The following is a 14,071-nucleotide window of genomic DNA, read 5'->3' as shown; positions in this document are numbered from 1 at the left end:
AGTAAAACTTTTTGCATTCTATTTAGCATCTAAAATAGAAAGGTTTGGAGCCTTTCTCAGACTGGTTTTCATCTTTCTCTTCTGTTCTGCCTAACAGAGAGACTGCCTATATTTTATTCACAGCCACATCAATTCAGAATTTATTCTCCCCCCACAGCAAATTTTCCAACCCCTGTCCGAAGTTTTTTCTTTAAGTCAACAAGCAGGCTTGACAGAGTTGAAAGGCCAATGTCATCCCTGGCATATACAGTCACTGCATCAGCACAGCTGTCAGTGTTGACACCAGCACTTAATTTGGATGGGCCAACCTTGTCTCCAAGACCTGTTTTGACAAAGCAACCCAAGAAAAGAATTGCCATCTTGTCAAGGCCCCTTGTTGCAGTATCTAATAAACCAAGACTTGGTTTCCATAATATGGAGCAGAGCTAGGCAGCTAAGACTCCCCCCATGGAGATATCCTATGTCACCTTTCACTAGCATGAGAAACCCAGCACAGAACATTTTCCTTATGCAGGGTTATCTAAGCATAACAGCATATGTCAGCAAACATTTTACTTTCCTTTCTCATAACATTCAATTAGGGGCATCAGGAACAAAAGAAATCAAGAACTGAGTCAATCTGCCCTTTTATCCTGTTTTAAACACCAAGCCTTCTAAATTTAACAAAAAAATAACTGCCAGCAGCAGCATGGTCAGGAGCAATAAGCCCATGCCAGGCATCCAGCACCTGCCCAGTCCTCAGATGGTGATGGCAGGCACTGGGCAGCTCTGCACTCCTCTGCCCACCCTTTGGCAGCCAGCTCCCCCACGACAGTACTAAACCCAGTTGCTATCATAATGGCAAACTGGTCATCACTCCCTTAACGTGCCAGCTAACAAATTACAAAATTAAACTTTGGTTGCTGAAGTCTCCAAACCCGAAGCATAATTATCATATTTTTCGCACAATGAGCACAAATTTTGTGCTGAAGAAAAGCGACCCAACATTCAGCAGTGGTTTTGATTATAACTTGTGTTGTGACAACATCAGGAAAGTTAAGCTCCCCTGAGAAGTTCTGTGGCACTGCTCACACCTTCTTTCCTCCATGTGCTTCCCTGGCAGGATTCCTGCCAAATCACCACCAACCCAGGTGCTCCTAACTTCTAAATTGTTTAGTATATAAGCTAAACTATATTGTTTGTGAAGTGTAAACAATACATTCTGCAGTACCTGTATTATACATGACAGTAGAACATTCCTCATGGGCTGTAAAACTCCAGGCCTGCTCAGGTTTAGATTTTGCACGCATGTTAAGTTCTTGCCAAAACAGCATCACAGTCAAACATGGAGCTGTTTTTTCATGTGGAAATACAAATGGAGATTGCAGACCACAGCTGACTGGGAAATATCTCCCAGATCCAAGATGGATTGGGTAATAAAAGCAGGATAACATGAGTCCAGAACAGGCAGCTGGTCAGAACATCTACCTGGGTTTGGCAGTACAGGGTATGAATTCCTGGCCTCAGTCAGGAAGAGCAGAATAGCACATGGGTTTCTCATATGCTACATGAGTGCTCGCTTGCAGACATCTTTCCTTCAGTTTTTCTGCAGCAAAAAAAAAAAAAATAGTCTCAGAAAATCAAGATTTTATCTCAGTGTAAAACGGCTAAGATCCCAGATTTCAAGATTTTATGGAGTAGGAAAGAAAAAATATTTACTGTCTAGGTTTTGTAAAAGATAATAAACATTCAATGGGGCAGTATGAAAGTGTTTCAGTCTTAGAGCAAAAAAAAATGGTTTGGCGTGGTTTCTAGAACCATTTTATAGCATTTGTCTTTATTGTTTTATATTGGCTAGAGGACCCCAGTATTTATTGGTTTGAATTGCTTTCACACTGATGAGTTAGCCCTTTTAATGCTTCATCCCAAAACTGGAGTTTATAGAGTATTTCGTATTTCCTTTAAGGTTGGCAAGTGGAATGATACAGTTGTGAATTCACTGGAAATAAAATAATCTGAATTATTCAAGACAATCCTGCTCAAATTCAACAACTCCAGATTTCCAAACTTGTGCATACACAGGATTTTATATGCAGAAAGTAAATACATTATTTGTATGTGCATAACTTTGGCTGACAGTAAAAACCCCACGGATAGTATGCAACTCCAAATACTCAGGTTACAAAAAATAATTGAATTTACAAGTTTTTAAGGCTGTATTAGCTCTGTATTAGTTTTCTACGCACTATCACAGCTCCAGAGGTAGAAGAATAGGAATCACTCCAGAAGCAGTTCTGATCCCACCTGTCAGTACTAAGCACTGTGAGCTGTAGCCACAAACTGTGCTCCACATGTGAAAGACTGATAAGCTGTGATCTCAATTCGTGGGTACTGGGTACAAGAAAAATTGGGTTTGGACTGGACTCTGGCAACATATTCTACAGTACACATTTCTGCTAAGCTTCAGCACAGCACAAGAAATAAAAACTGAGCTAGATAAAACCCAGGGTGATAGCTGAACACAGTGAGAAGAGATGGAAGAGATGCAACTGTCAGCTGCTTAATGGGATTGTTCCATGTACAATATATGAAGAGGGAGAAAACAATATCTGAGCAAAATAGCTGAATGCAGTGCATACCAAAGACTTGGCTGGCTAATCAGCTATCTTGGTAGCCATTAGCCAGAAGGATTCAAGTCCCAAAAGGAGACGTGAACCGAAGATCACTAACAGATCACTAACATTCTTCCATCAAATAATGGAAACAGAGAACTGTTTTGAAAATCACAGAAAAGACTGAAGATGACAGCTTCATTTAGAAATCACTGAAGAATGCCAGGCTGTATCTGCAGTTGTTATGCAGATTTCTAAAGGTCTCTCTCGGTGAAGAGAAGTGTTCCAGTCCCTCCAAGTACACTGCTATTTGTGCCGTACAGTGTGCTAAAGGGTTGCTCATTTCTTACACTGGCAATAGACCCTTCTTTCCAAATTCCAAAAATAACAAGCAGATTTCTGGGAAATTATTTCCCTGACAATTGTCCATCTGCCTACCCCAAACTGTGAGATTTCAAAAGTTTTTCTGCTCTGTCCAGCTGTGAAATAAACAGACTTTTCAAATGTTTTCTCAAAAAGCAAACAAGAACAGCCCACATCCCAGCAGTTAGGGGAATCCGGTGGCCTTTAGGTCTCTCCCATTCAAGTTTGGCCTTCCCATTCTCTCACATGCTTTCTATCCTGGAGTGAGTTTCTTTTAATATCTTCTTGTTAGAGTCATTTCACTTTCTACGGGTAGTTACTTAATTGAGGTGAGATTTGAACTTGAACCCTGTTGTCGTGGTTTAACCTTAGCTAGCAACTAAGTACCACAGAGCCGCTTGCTCACTCCCTCAGTCGGGATGGGGGAGAGAATAAGAACACTAAAAGTGAGAAAACTCATGGGTTGAAATAAAGATATTTTAATAGGTAAAGCAAAAGCCATGCACACAAACAAAGCAAAACAGGGATTTGCTTCACTACTTCCCATCAATAAGCAGGTGTTCAGCCTTCTCCAGGAAAGCAGGGCTCCATCACGTGTAACGGTTCTTGGGAAGACAAACATCATCACTTCAAACATCCGCCAGCTTTATATGTTGAGCGTGATATCATATGGTATGGAATACTTCTTTGGTCAGTTGGGGTCAGCTGTCACGGCTGTGTCCCCTCCCAAATTCTTGTGCACCTCCAGCCTACTCATTGGTGGGGTGGTGTGAGAAGCAGAAAAGGCCCGGATGCTGTGTAAACACTGCTCAGCAGTAACTAAAAGATCCTTGTATTATCAACACTGTTTCCAGCACAAGTCCAAAACATAGCCTCATACTAGCTACTGTGAAGAAAATTATACCAGCCAAAAGCAGCACACCTGTATAAAGTAAGTACCTTTGCGTCTTTCTTTTTTGTGATTTTGATATGAAAGATCCGGCAGACTGAACTTTCTTTCTGAAAGTTGAGTCACACCTGATGCAGTCCCACAAAAATGTATTTTGTCAAAAATACTCCTAACTGACTAGCATTCCAATTAAGCTGTGCCTGACAAAGGTGTCTAAGATGCATGATGGGAGCAAGACTTGACATGAAGTGAAAATACTGAAGGAAAAAAAGAGACTCTGACAGAAAAATCCAGCATGGCGCTCTCTGATTCCTTTAAAGCAATCCCATCTTCTTTATTTTCCACTTAAAAGGTGAGGTCAAAAATGTGGAGATTTTTCTCCCTTCAGTGCCTTGCAGACATACTTAGGTATTGCTGATTGCTTCTTCTAAGAGAGCTAAAGAAATATGGAAGAGACCTGTGAGAATGAGTCTCTCTATTCGCTTACCAAAGATAACTATGTGAAGCTTTTCACTTAGAGAGAAACTTATATAAGGTATTTCACACTGATTTTGGAAAGTCATGCTAAGAAATAGCAATCCATGTGATATCCCCCATAGCCCAAGAGCAGAACCAGAAAGGGATTCCTACAATTCCTTTCTTGATTAGGGGCAAAACCTTAGAAACAAGTTAATTATCTAAATCTCTTACCCATACAGCTGAAGTGCAGATGATTTCCTTACAAATGGTCCATGCTCATTCCCTCAAGGGTTCTTCAGGCTCTAAATTTAGCACCTTTTGCAAGTATAAAGCCACCTTTGAATAAAACTGGAGCTTTAAAAGAAAATTTGAAAGCTAGGAGAGGGAGCTTTAGCAGGTGTCAAGCAGCCCAAAACACACATGAGGAGGAAATGTGATTATACTGGAATTTGCACTATGAATATAAGTACAAGCCACATCTATGAACACCAAAATATTCCCAAAATGAAGTAAATGCTTTCAATTGACTCTGAAAAATATTGTCATAAAAGGCCAGAAAGAAGTTCTTCATTCATTAGGGGTCTGTGTGATTTGGTACATTCCAGTAAGACTGTGAAGCCCAGTCGAGACATATTTTTGCCAAAAAGCTCACAGAAAAATTTAGTGTATGGAAAATGTTCCCCAGTTTTTTATTCCTCAGGATCAAATTCAAATTCCTGCATTTAACTTTTCAGGTTCCAGTATCTTTTAAGAAGGCTGTTTCAAAGAAGGCTGTTTCAAATAACTAGAAAGGTTATTTCATCTGGGAGACATCAATTTTCATATCCTATGGATCATTCTGGCCACAAAAACAAAAGAGACTGAGGCAAGAAAAAAATATTTAATTCTTGACTGCTTAATTGTTGTGGTCTCATCAAAACCCAGTTCCAGCATATCAAGTTGAAAGTCTTCTACAAAGGTGATGTGAGACCCATGAGAACAAATGGTATTTCCAAATAAAAGGAAGTATGCTATGACAATGTGCCTAAGGAAATTCCCGAGGAAAAAAACCAAAATAGTTTTACAACTGTGTATTTCCTTATGACTAAAGTTGAAACACTAATTAGAAAATACTCAGATTTTCTAACTAGTAATTAATAGGGGCATTAAGTTTTAAGCCTAGTCTCCTGTTTTTCTTTCTGATGATAGAAAAATGCCTACTGCTTTTCTTAAGCTCTTGCTTACCTACCAGAACTGGAATTCATGGAAAGGATTCTTCCACGTTACAGATAACAGAGCGGGTTCTGCCCTCAGACAAAGTCAATAGCTACTTGGAGCAGGTCTCTTCAGCGAGCCGAACGGTCATGGCCTCCTTGTTTTGGAAAGGCAGTCTAGCTGACACTGTGGCCCTGGAGGGTCCTGGAGGGATGCAGCTGGGGAAGATGGCCACTTACAGTCAATGAAGAAAACATTTTGTCTCCCAGTCTCCAATCGCTCCAGAGGGAGTAACTACATCAAGTTCAAAATGCAAGTTGTTTCTTAATCACTTCTCAAACCAGCTCCAACTTCTTTCCAAACTCATGGCCTGCCAGAAAGAGCACATTAGTCAAAATTCACTTTTGGCTTAAATTGTTATGAAGCCAGGATTCTCATCCTCTGAACAAATAAGAAAATCTCCCTCTAGATTTGTATGTATTCTCAGAGAAAAAAAAATATCATCAAATTCACTCAAAGCAGAATAGGAAAACACACCAGTTTTGATGTTTCTCACAGCTACAGTAAAAGCTTATTCCTGTAGATATCAGACACAGAATAATCAATACAAAAGACACTCTGCAGTCTGAGAAAGACTGTGTAGATTGATGGTTTGGTGTGAGATTTAGTCACAGGTGTATTCTCTCTTGTTCAGGAATAAAACAGGCAATAAAGAAGTACAGTTGATACTCTTGCAAATGACTATGTATGGTGCATTGGTCACTTTGGAAGACAGTGTGTTTGGACCTGGAAAAATCTCCAAAAAAGCCCAATGTCATTCTTACTGTCAATCAAATTATCATTTTCACCAGTACATGCAGGAAACAAAAACTATTTTCTTTGCTTTGTGTCATTGTGAAGTTCAGTTAATATTATACAAAGAACAGCTTATAGAAAAATTCTAATTTGGAAAACAGATAGAGAAAATGCATTTCAGTGGCTAGTTATTTTATGATGTTACAAAAACACACTTTTCCAAAATAATAACTATGATAAATTTAGTTTTTACTTTTAGAAGCATGAGAAAATTTACTTCCGTTTTATTGTCTTTTAAGCCAGCTTGCCTTGTGTGCTTTCAAAGATCCCAGGTTGAGCAGAAAAGCTCAAGGAATAATTAGTTTTCCTAATCTTTGATGATGGTCAGGTTGAATAAAGCAGACCTTAACGTAGGCAGGACAAGATTTTTTGCAGTTTCTGTGATCATAAGGTTGACAATAATCCTGAAAGTTGACAACGGTCTCTCACAAACATCATGACAATACTACCAGAAAATCTATCCTGTAGATTATTGATCACAATTTCTAGAAGTGTCATTCTAAATTCAACAGAAAATCTTTCTTCACTACAAGGAAAAAAAGGATACTTTTTCCTATCTAAAAGAGAAAATTACTAGGGACAAACCAACATGCTATTCTCTGTATTTTGCCTTTAAAAATTATATCACAATGACCATATTCATCCCTGATTTCACTGAAACATTATGAGGGATGAATGCGGTGACTGTTGCAGTTTTTAAAGCTAACGTCCTATAGAACTGTCAAAAAATTGTGCATGATACATAAAGAATTTATTTTCCCTCTAACTACCAAAAATACCTAAGACAAGATCAAAAGCAAAACAATTACTACTTTTACAATGCAAAATCAGAGAATTAATATTCATAGTTATAGTACAAACCAAAATACATTGATATGTACAAAGCTATTTATTATTTAATTTCAAGATGAATTCCACCTTGCTCTCCTTTTAGTACACCTCTTGCACTAGAAGGAACTATATAAAACTTTCATCTGGAACAGTTAAAGATGTACAGTGACAGACAAGAGTGCTAAAATACTCATACTTTCACTCGAGTTAATGACTCTGAGAGCTTAAGTGTTCAATAAAACCTTGTTTGCACAAAATTTACACATAAGTAAGTAGTTAGGTGAATAGATGTGACCTCTTGTGTTCGACTTCAACTGTGAATGCATGCCTGCATTTTTCCAGGCACAGTAAAGAACCAGCTTTCAAAAACAGGCCGTGAGGAGTACCAGGTATTTTGTAAGCACCAATTTCACATGTCCCAGGGTTTCCCAATTACAAACTTAATTGGGATTATTAAAAGTACAGAATATATGCTTAGTTGCTCCCAAATAAATCAATGCTGTCTTCACCACTGAGTTCCATAGAAAGAGTATTAATTTAAAATAAGTGCTTCTGAAAATTCGATTTCCACAAGTAATAGCCCTTAATTACAGGAAATCCTTGGCAGACTAATAGCACAAGGAAAGTACAAAACAAAAGAAGAAACACCTATTTTACAAGTAACAACTATGGACTATTTTAAATCATAAATTAAATTACTTCTGATCACTTCAATAAATTCAAAAAATAAAATTTAAGTAGTAATATATATGCAAGCAATTACTAAATCTGAAACAAGCAAAGCCCTTCCACACCTTCAAAATCTTTGCCAACAAGCAACAGGTCCAGAAAGACTTAAATGAGGTTTTGCCCTCCTTATCATTATAATGTAGAATTGCATCTTTACTTTATTATGTGAAAAGATTCTGAGACCTCTCCCCACGCCTTTTTTTTTTTTTCAGAATTTTTCCTCAGGGCTCTCAGGAAGCCCAGATCTTCAGATTTTTCTTGTCACAACAGAAAAGCTATGAATAAACCAATCTTTTATCTATTATGGCTCCATGTTATACAAGGATATGGGCCCCTAATATAGGATGGCTTTGCCACAGAATCCAACCCAGGGACCAGACTTCAATCTGTGCAAAGTATCTTAGAGTTTCAGCAATTTTCCACCCTTGGGGAGGTCACGGAGGGAAAACTCCTCTGCTTAGAAGCTGCCACAGTCTCTCACATAGGACCCATCAGTCAAGCTGAAAAGCTACCTAAAAGAAAATATGTTGCCCAGTGTTTCCACTGCTACACGCACACACTAGGTGGACACAGTTTCAAGAAAGCTTGTTCCTGCACACTGCAAGTCTGTGCTCATTCCTTCTTCATAGCTCAGAGGTGATGATAGCAAAGGTCCTGAAAAACATGACCCTTGCATTTAATTATGAAATACGTTCTCCTGGGTTCATATGGTTTGCACTCTACACTCTCAATCTGCTGACACAGACTTTCTAATTAAGCAGCAAAAAAAGATTACACAGCTTAGTAAAATACATCCTGTCCTCACACAGCCCAGATTATAGGCTCTTTTCTCTATTCTGTATATCACACTATGTGGAAATGTGTTTTTGAAAGTGCAATCAATATCAGCCCTTTAAAATTTAGCACTAAATAGGCAGTATTATAGCAAGAAGTTCACAAGATAATGGTATATTAAATCTTATCTCTGGGGAGTGGAGTAGTGGTTTTATTCATGAGAAATTTTAGAGTAGAAGTGCACAAGGAGCTACTGAAGAGCTACTGCCATGCTCCAACCTTCTACATCACAGCCCAGGCTGTGAAGGTAAGTTCTTGCTTGAATTATAGACCCTGAAAATCCCAAATCTCAAACAAAATGAACAGAAAATCCACTGTACCACCTACTATGTTGTTCCAGTATTTGATTGCCATTAGTGTGATTCTTCACTTTAAATTCAAATTTTTCTGGTTTCAACTTCCAAACTTGTGGTCTTCTTTTATAGCTTCAACATCTGCTTCTGACATATTTATTGACAGATGTCTGTCCCTTCTTGGATGCCTGTAAATCATAATTCCTTCCCTTTCTCTTTAATAAGCCCAACCTTTCTTGGGGTCTCTCAGTTTACTTACTCCCTCTCATGACTCTTTTCTGAATCTCCTCAGACTTATCAAATTCTATCTTGAATTTTGGACAGTTAAAAATGATCAAAGATTCTGAGAAAAGCTGCTCTAGAGCCAAACACAAAAGCAACATATCTTCTGCTTTTCTACTCGTAAATCCCTTATATACTCTATACTTCAGTTCAAATAATTAGGGGACTACAACCAAAGGTGTCAAAAATAATCTCATGCAGAATCAGGATGAACTGTACTTCATAGGTAGTATTAAAAGGATGTTTTATACACTAATTATCTATTACTTTGTTCCTTTTCAAGTCACACAGATAATAGTGAAAACATAATAGGCCAAAAAAAAAAAAATTAAAAATAGGCCCAGTGCTTTGGAGACTTGTTTTTTATGGAAATAGTCTTACTAAGAAAAGAATGAATCAAGTATTCTCAAAACACCTCTATCATTAACATGATATGACTCTTGACCTTTACAAGATAATCTGAAGCATTGTATAGAGTAAAGAAAAAACTATCGTGCCACACAGAGTGTAAGCCAGAAACAAAACATTCCTTTAAAATGCACAAGAATGAAACGAATACTATGTAATTTGAGATGGTGAACAGATCAGAAATAAATAACATAGAAACTAGGTAGTCATATCTGAAGACTTCATTAAAAAATTCCAGTAATTTATTAGCTGGTAAGCTTTCTGCCTCAAGCCAAGAACATTACACTTTGCAATTCTCACATTTTCACATTCAAAACAGAAAGAACAAGAAGAACAATCTTATCTCTTTACCAGGTACAGCAAACAGTTTAACTGCAGAGAAGGTGCAAAGGAAAATTTCTAAGTAAGATTTTATGCTATTAAAACCTACCCTGAAAGTGATCAGGTGCAGTCAAGCAGAGTATGGCAATGACAAGACCATCTGAACAAATTATATTTCACAGAAATGACAACCATGGCATCATTTTGTATGTTCGAACCAGTTTGCTTACATAACCTCTGCCTACTGTTGAGGTCTGTATCTCAATAAGCAAATGTGCAAATGGCATTATTCCTGTTATAAAACAGTCTTCCATCAAGTTACATCGCTGTACAACACATTAAAATCCAGCAAGCTAACATTCAAAATTATTTTTGCATCTGTTTAAATTCTTGTTGCAGTAAGCAAGACAAAAAGGGTTAGAGGTATATACAGATAATAACTGCCTTTTTTGGTTTTATTCTACAGTTCACCGGCCCTTCCAAGACAATCCTTATAAGGACCTGTATAACAACAATAATAAACACAGTTTATAAAGAAAACTAAGTGAATCCAAAAATACTGTGGAAATTGAATCAGACTTACAGTGTGGATCCTTTTGAGAATGGCAGCTATAGAGGACATCTTCTCTCTGCTCTTTCGATAGTTTTTGGAAAAACAATTCTCCACAGATTCTTAAACAAATTTAAAAGATCCTCATTGCCACAGTTCCATTCTTTTTTTTTTTTCCCCCAGAAATCCTGATGGACATCCACAGAAGAGTGGAGCAGTACAGTTGGTGTCAAAACAGTAATAGAAATTTATTACCTAGATATTTATCACCATAATTGCACCTATTTAGTTGTGTCTGTTGGCCCAGCTCTTTGCCAAAACTGAGCATGTCTTCTCTGCTAAACGACCACTGGCAAACACTTCAGTCTTTCAGCAACCCATGAAAACAAAGGTTTTTTTGTAACCTCTGTCTTGTTAGCTCCCATGCCAGCATTTCAGAGAAGGCACTGCCTTAAGGAGATCATAGAATCATGGAATCGTTTAGGTTGGAAAAGACCTTTATGATCATCACGTCCAACCATTAACCTAACACTGCCAAAACCACCACTAAACCACATCCCTAAGTACCACATCTACACGTCTTTTAAATACATCCAGAGAAGGGGACTCCACCTCTTCCATGGGCAGCTTGTTTCAATGCTTGAGAACCCTTTCAGTGAAGAAATTTTTCCTAATATCCAATCTAAGCCTCCCCTGGAGCAACTTGAGGCCATTTCCTCTTGTCCTATTGCTTGTTACTTGGGAGAAGAGACCAACCCCCACCTCGCTACAACCTTCTTTCAGGTAGTTGTAGAGAGCGACAAGGTCTCCCCTCAGCTTCCTTTTCTCCAGGTTAAACAGCTCCAGTTTCCTCAGCCACTCCTCATAGGATTTGTTCTCTAGACCCTTTGCCATCTTCATTCTCTAGACACACTCCAGCACCTCTATGTCTTTCTTGTAGTGAGGGGTGCTAAACTGAACACAGCATTCAAAGTATAGCTTCACCATTGCTGACTATACAATCACTTCCCTAGTCCTGCTGGCCACACTGTTTCTGATCCAAGCCAAGATGCTTTTTGCCATCTTGGCCACCTGAGCACACTGCTGGCTTATATTCAGCCAGCTGTTGACCGAAGTCCAGATAAACAACATCCACAACCTTTCCCTTATCCACTAAGTAGGTCACCTTGTCATAGAAGGAGATCAGGTTAGTCAAGCAGGAACTGCCTTTCATAAACCCATGCTGACTGGGTCTGATCACCTGGTCGTCTTGTACATGCCACATGATGGCACTCAGGATGATCTACTCCATGACGTTCACCAGCACCAAGGTCAGACTGACAGGCCTGTCATTCCCTGGATCCTCCTTCTGACCCTTCTTATATGTGGGGGTGACATTTGCTAACCTCCAATCAACTGGGACCTCCCCGGTTAGCCAGGACTGCTGAGAAATGATGGGAAGTGGCTTGGTGAACACTTCCACCAGATCCCTCTGTACCCTTAGGTGGATCCCATCAGGCCCCGTAGACTTGTATGCATCTAAGGGGTGTAGTAGCTCGCTAACCATTCCCCCTCAGATTATGGGAGCTGCATTCTACTCCCCATCACTGTCTTCCAGCTCAGGGGGCTGGGTACCCGGAGAACAACTCGTCTTACTGTTAAAGATTGAGTCAAAGAAGGCATTAAATACCTCAGCCTTGTCCTCATCCTTTGTCGCTGTGTTCCCCCCACACCCAATAAAGGAGGATCTTTACCCCTCCTTTTGTTGCTAATGTATTTATAGAAACATTTTCTATTGTCTTTTACGGCAGTAGCCAAATGAAGTTCTAGTTGGGCTTTGGCCCTTCTAATTTTCTCCCTGCATAGCCTCACAACATTCTAGTAGTGTTCCTGAGTTGCCTGCCCCTTCTTCCAAAGGTAATAAACTCTCCTTTTTTTCTTGACTTCCAGATGGTAGAGGAGTCAAAATAGAAATGCGACGTACTAATCTACAGTTAGTTATTTTCTTTGCAGCTGCAGTGATCTGAAGAGAAGCCAATCAGAAGGCATGTGTTAGAATATAGGTATCAAAGGATGAATAGATTTGCCATTTTCTGATGATATAAAACTCCTCTAGCCTGTAATGCCAGTTTTTGCCTAGTGCCTCCCTTTAAGAGTGTAATTTAGCTAGACATCGTTTAGGCCTGATTTGTTTGTGAGCTGTTCCATGACAGCAGACTTTTTTTAACTTCAAAAAATTGGAGGGTGCATTTCTAATTTTAAGTGTTGCTGCAGTTTGAGATCATTAGTATAGATCTTCTCAGACACACTCAGAAAAAAATATAAGTCAAATCCTAGCATCTGAGAAAGGAAGAAGCTTTTTCTCCCAGGTATCCTAGTTCTGAAAAATCTTTGTAATTACTATAAATTAAAACTATTTTTAATATTATATATAGAATTACACTTCATCAGTAAGCAAGTTTTTCTATCACTGCACTAAAAAGCATCCCTCCTTAAGGAATGCTTATTAAGGAAAGCAAGGGTAGTTTTCACATGACTTGAGCTCCAGCTTGCTCCCTTTTTTTACCAGTGAGCACCAGCTGAAAACTTATTGAGCACAGAAAGACATCTAGTGACTAAACAGTTTCCTGAAGTAAACATTTCATTAACCTTTCTAAAGTGAACAGTTTCTCCCGAGAGAGAAAGCATGTTTCAGATAAAAGATAAAAGAACAGCAGAGCACGGTACATCATCAAAAGAGCTTTCATATTAAAGACTAGCTGGCAGATATCAATAGTGCAAAAACCTAAGAGATCTAGAAATAGGTAATTACATAGCAAAAACTCCATCTTTTTGCAGGCAGCCCAATCATAGCCAAACTCCACTAGGCAAACAGCTGGCTGGAAGCCACTTTTTATTTTTAGATAAAAGCATGCTACATCTAAGCTACAGTTGTGCTGTTCACATATCCATTCACTCCAAAGGCAACAATTTTCTCAAAGCAGGGAATTCTTCATGTGTAGAGGAGCCCTTTAGTAGCTGACTTCAGCCACTCTGGCCCACATTTCCCACCCCATTTACAGAGTGCTCGGCCACCACCTTGCGCCAGCAAAGAAGGTGGTCAGCTCTCTGTGCTGAACCTATTCCACGCTGAAACTGAAACTATTCCCCTTCACTACAGCTGCCTCCTAAATGCCTCTGTTTAAATGATTTACAGTCACGTTTCTTCTTTTCCTGGTAATGGTTTTCTCTCCACCAGGGCCTTGTTCTTCGTCTGCTGATTTCTGAAGGGACCAAATGAAGCATTGACTAGAGAAAGAAAAGTGAACACTGAGAATTGAGTGTACACAAGCCTGTTTGCTAAGTGAACAAATGGGAATCAACCTGTTTCTGAAAGTCTTACAGAGATAAGAATCTTAAAATACTTCATGTAAAAATTTTTCAGTCATGAGTATGATTTCTTTTCCAGAATCCCTTTAGAATTAAAAGCAGGGGTTTATCCCACTTTTTTGTT

Source organism: Charadrius vociferus, unplaced genomic scaffold (genome assembly GCF_000708025.1).
Source record: "Charadrius vociferus isolate BGI_N301 unplaced genomic scaffold, ASM70802v2 scaffold305, whole genome shotgun sequence".
In the NCBI taxonomy this organism is placed as follows: Eukaryota; Metazoa; Chordata; class Aves; order Charadriiformes; family Charadriidae; genus Charadrius; species Charadrius vociferus.
This window is presented reverse-complemented; position numbering follows the sequence as displayed.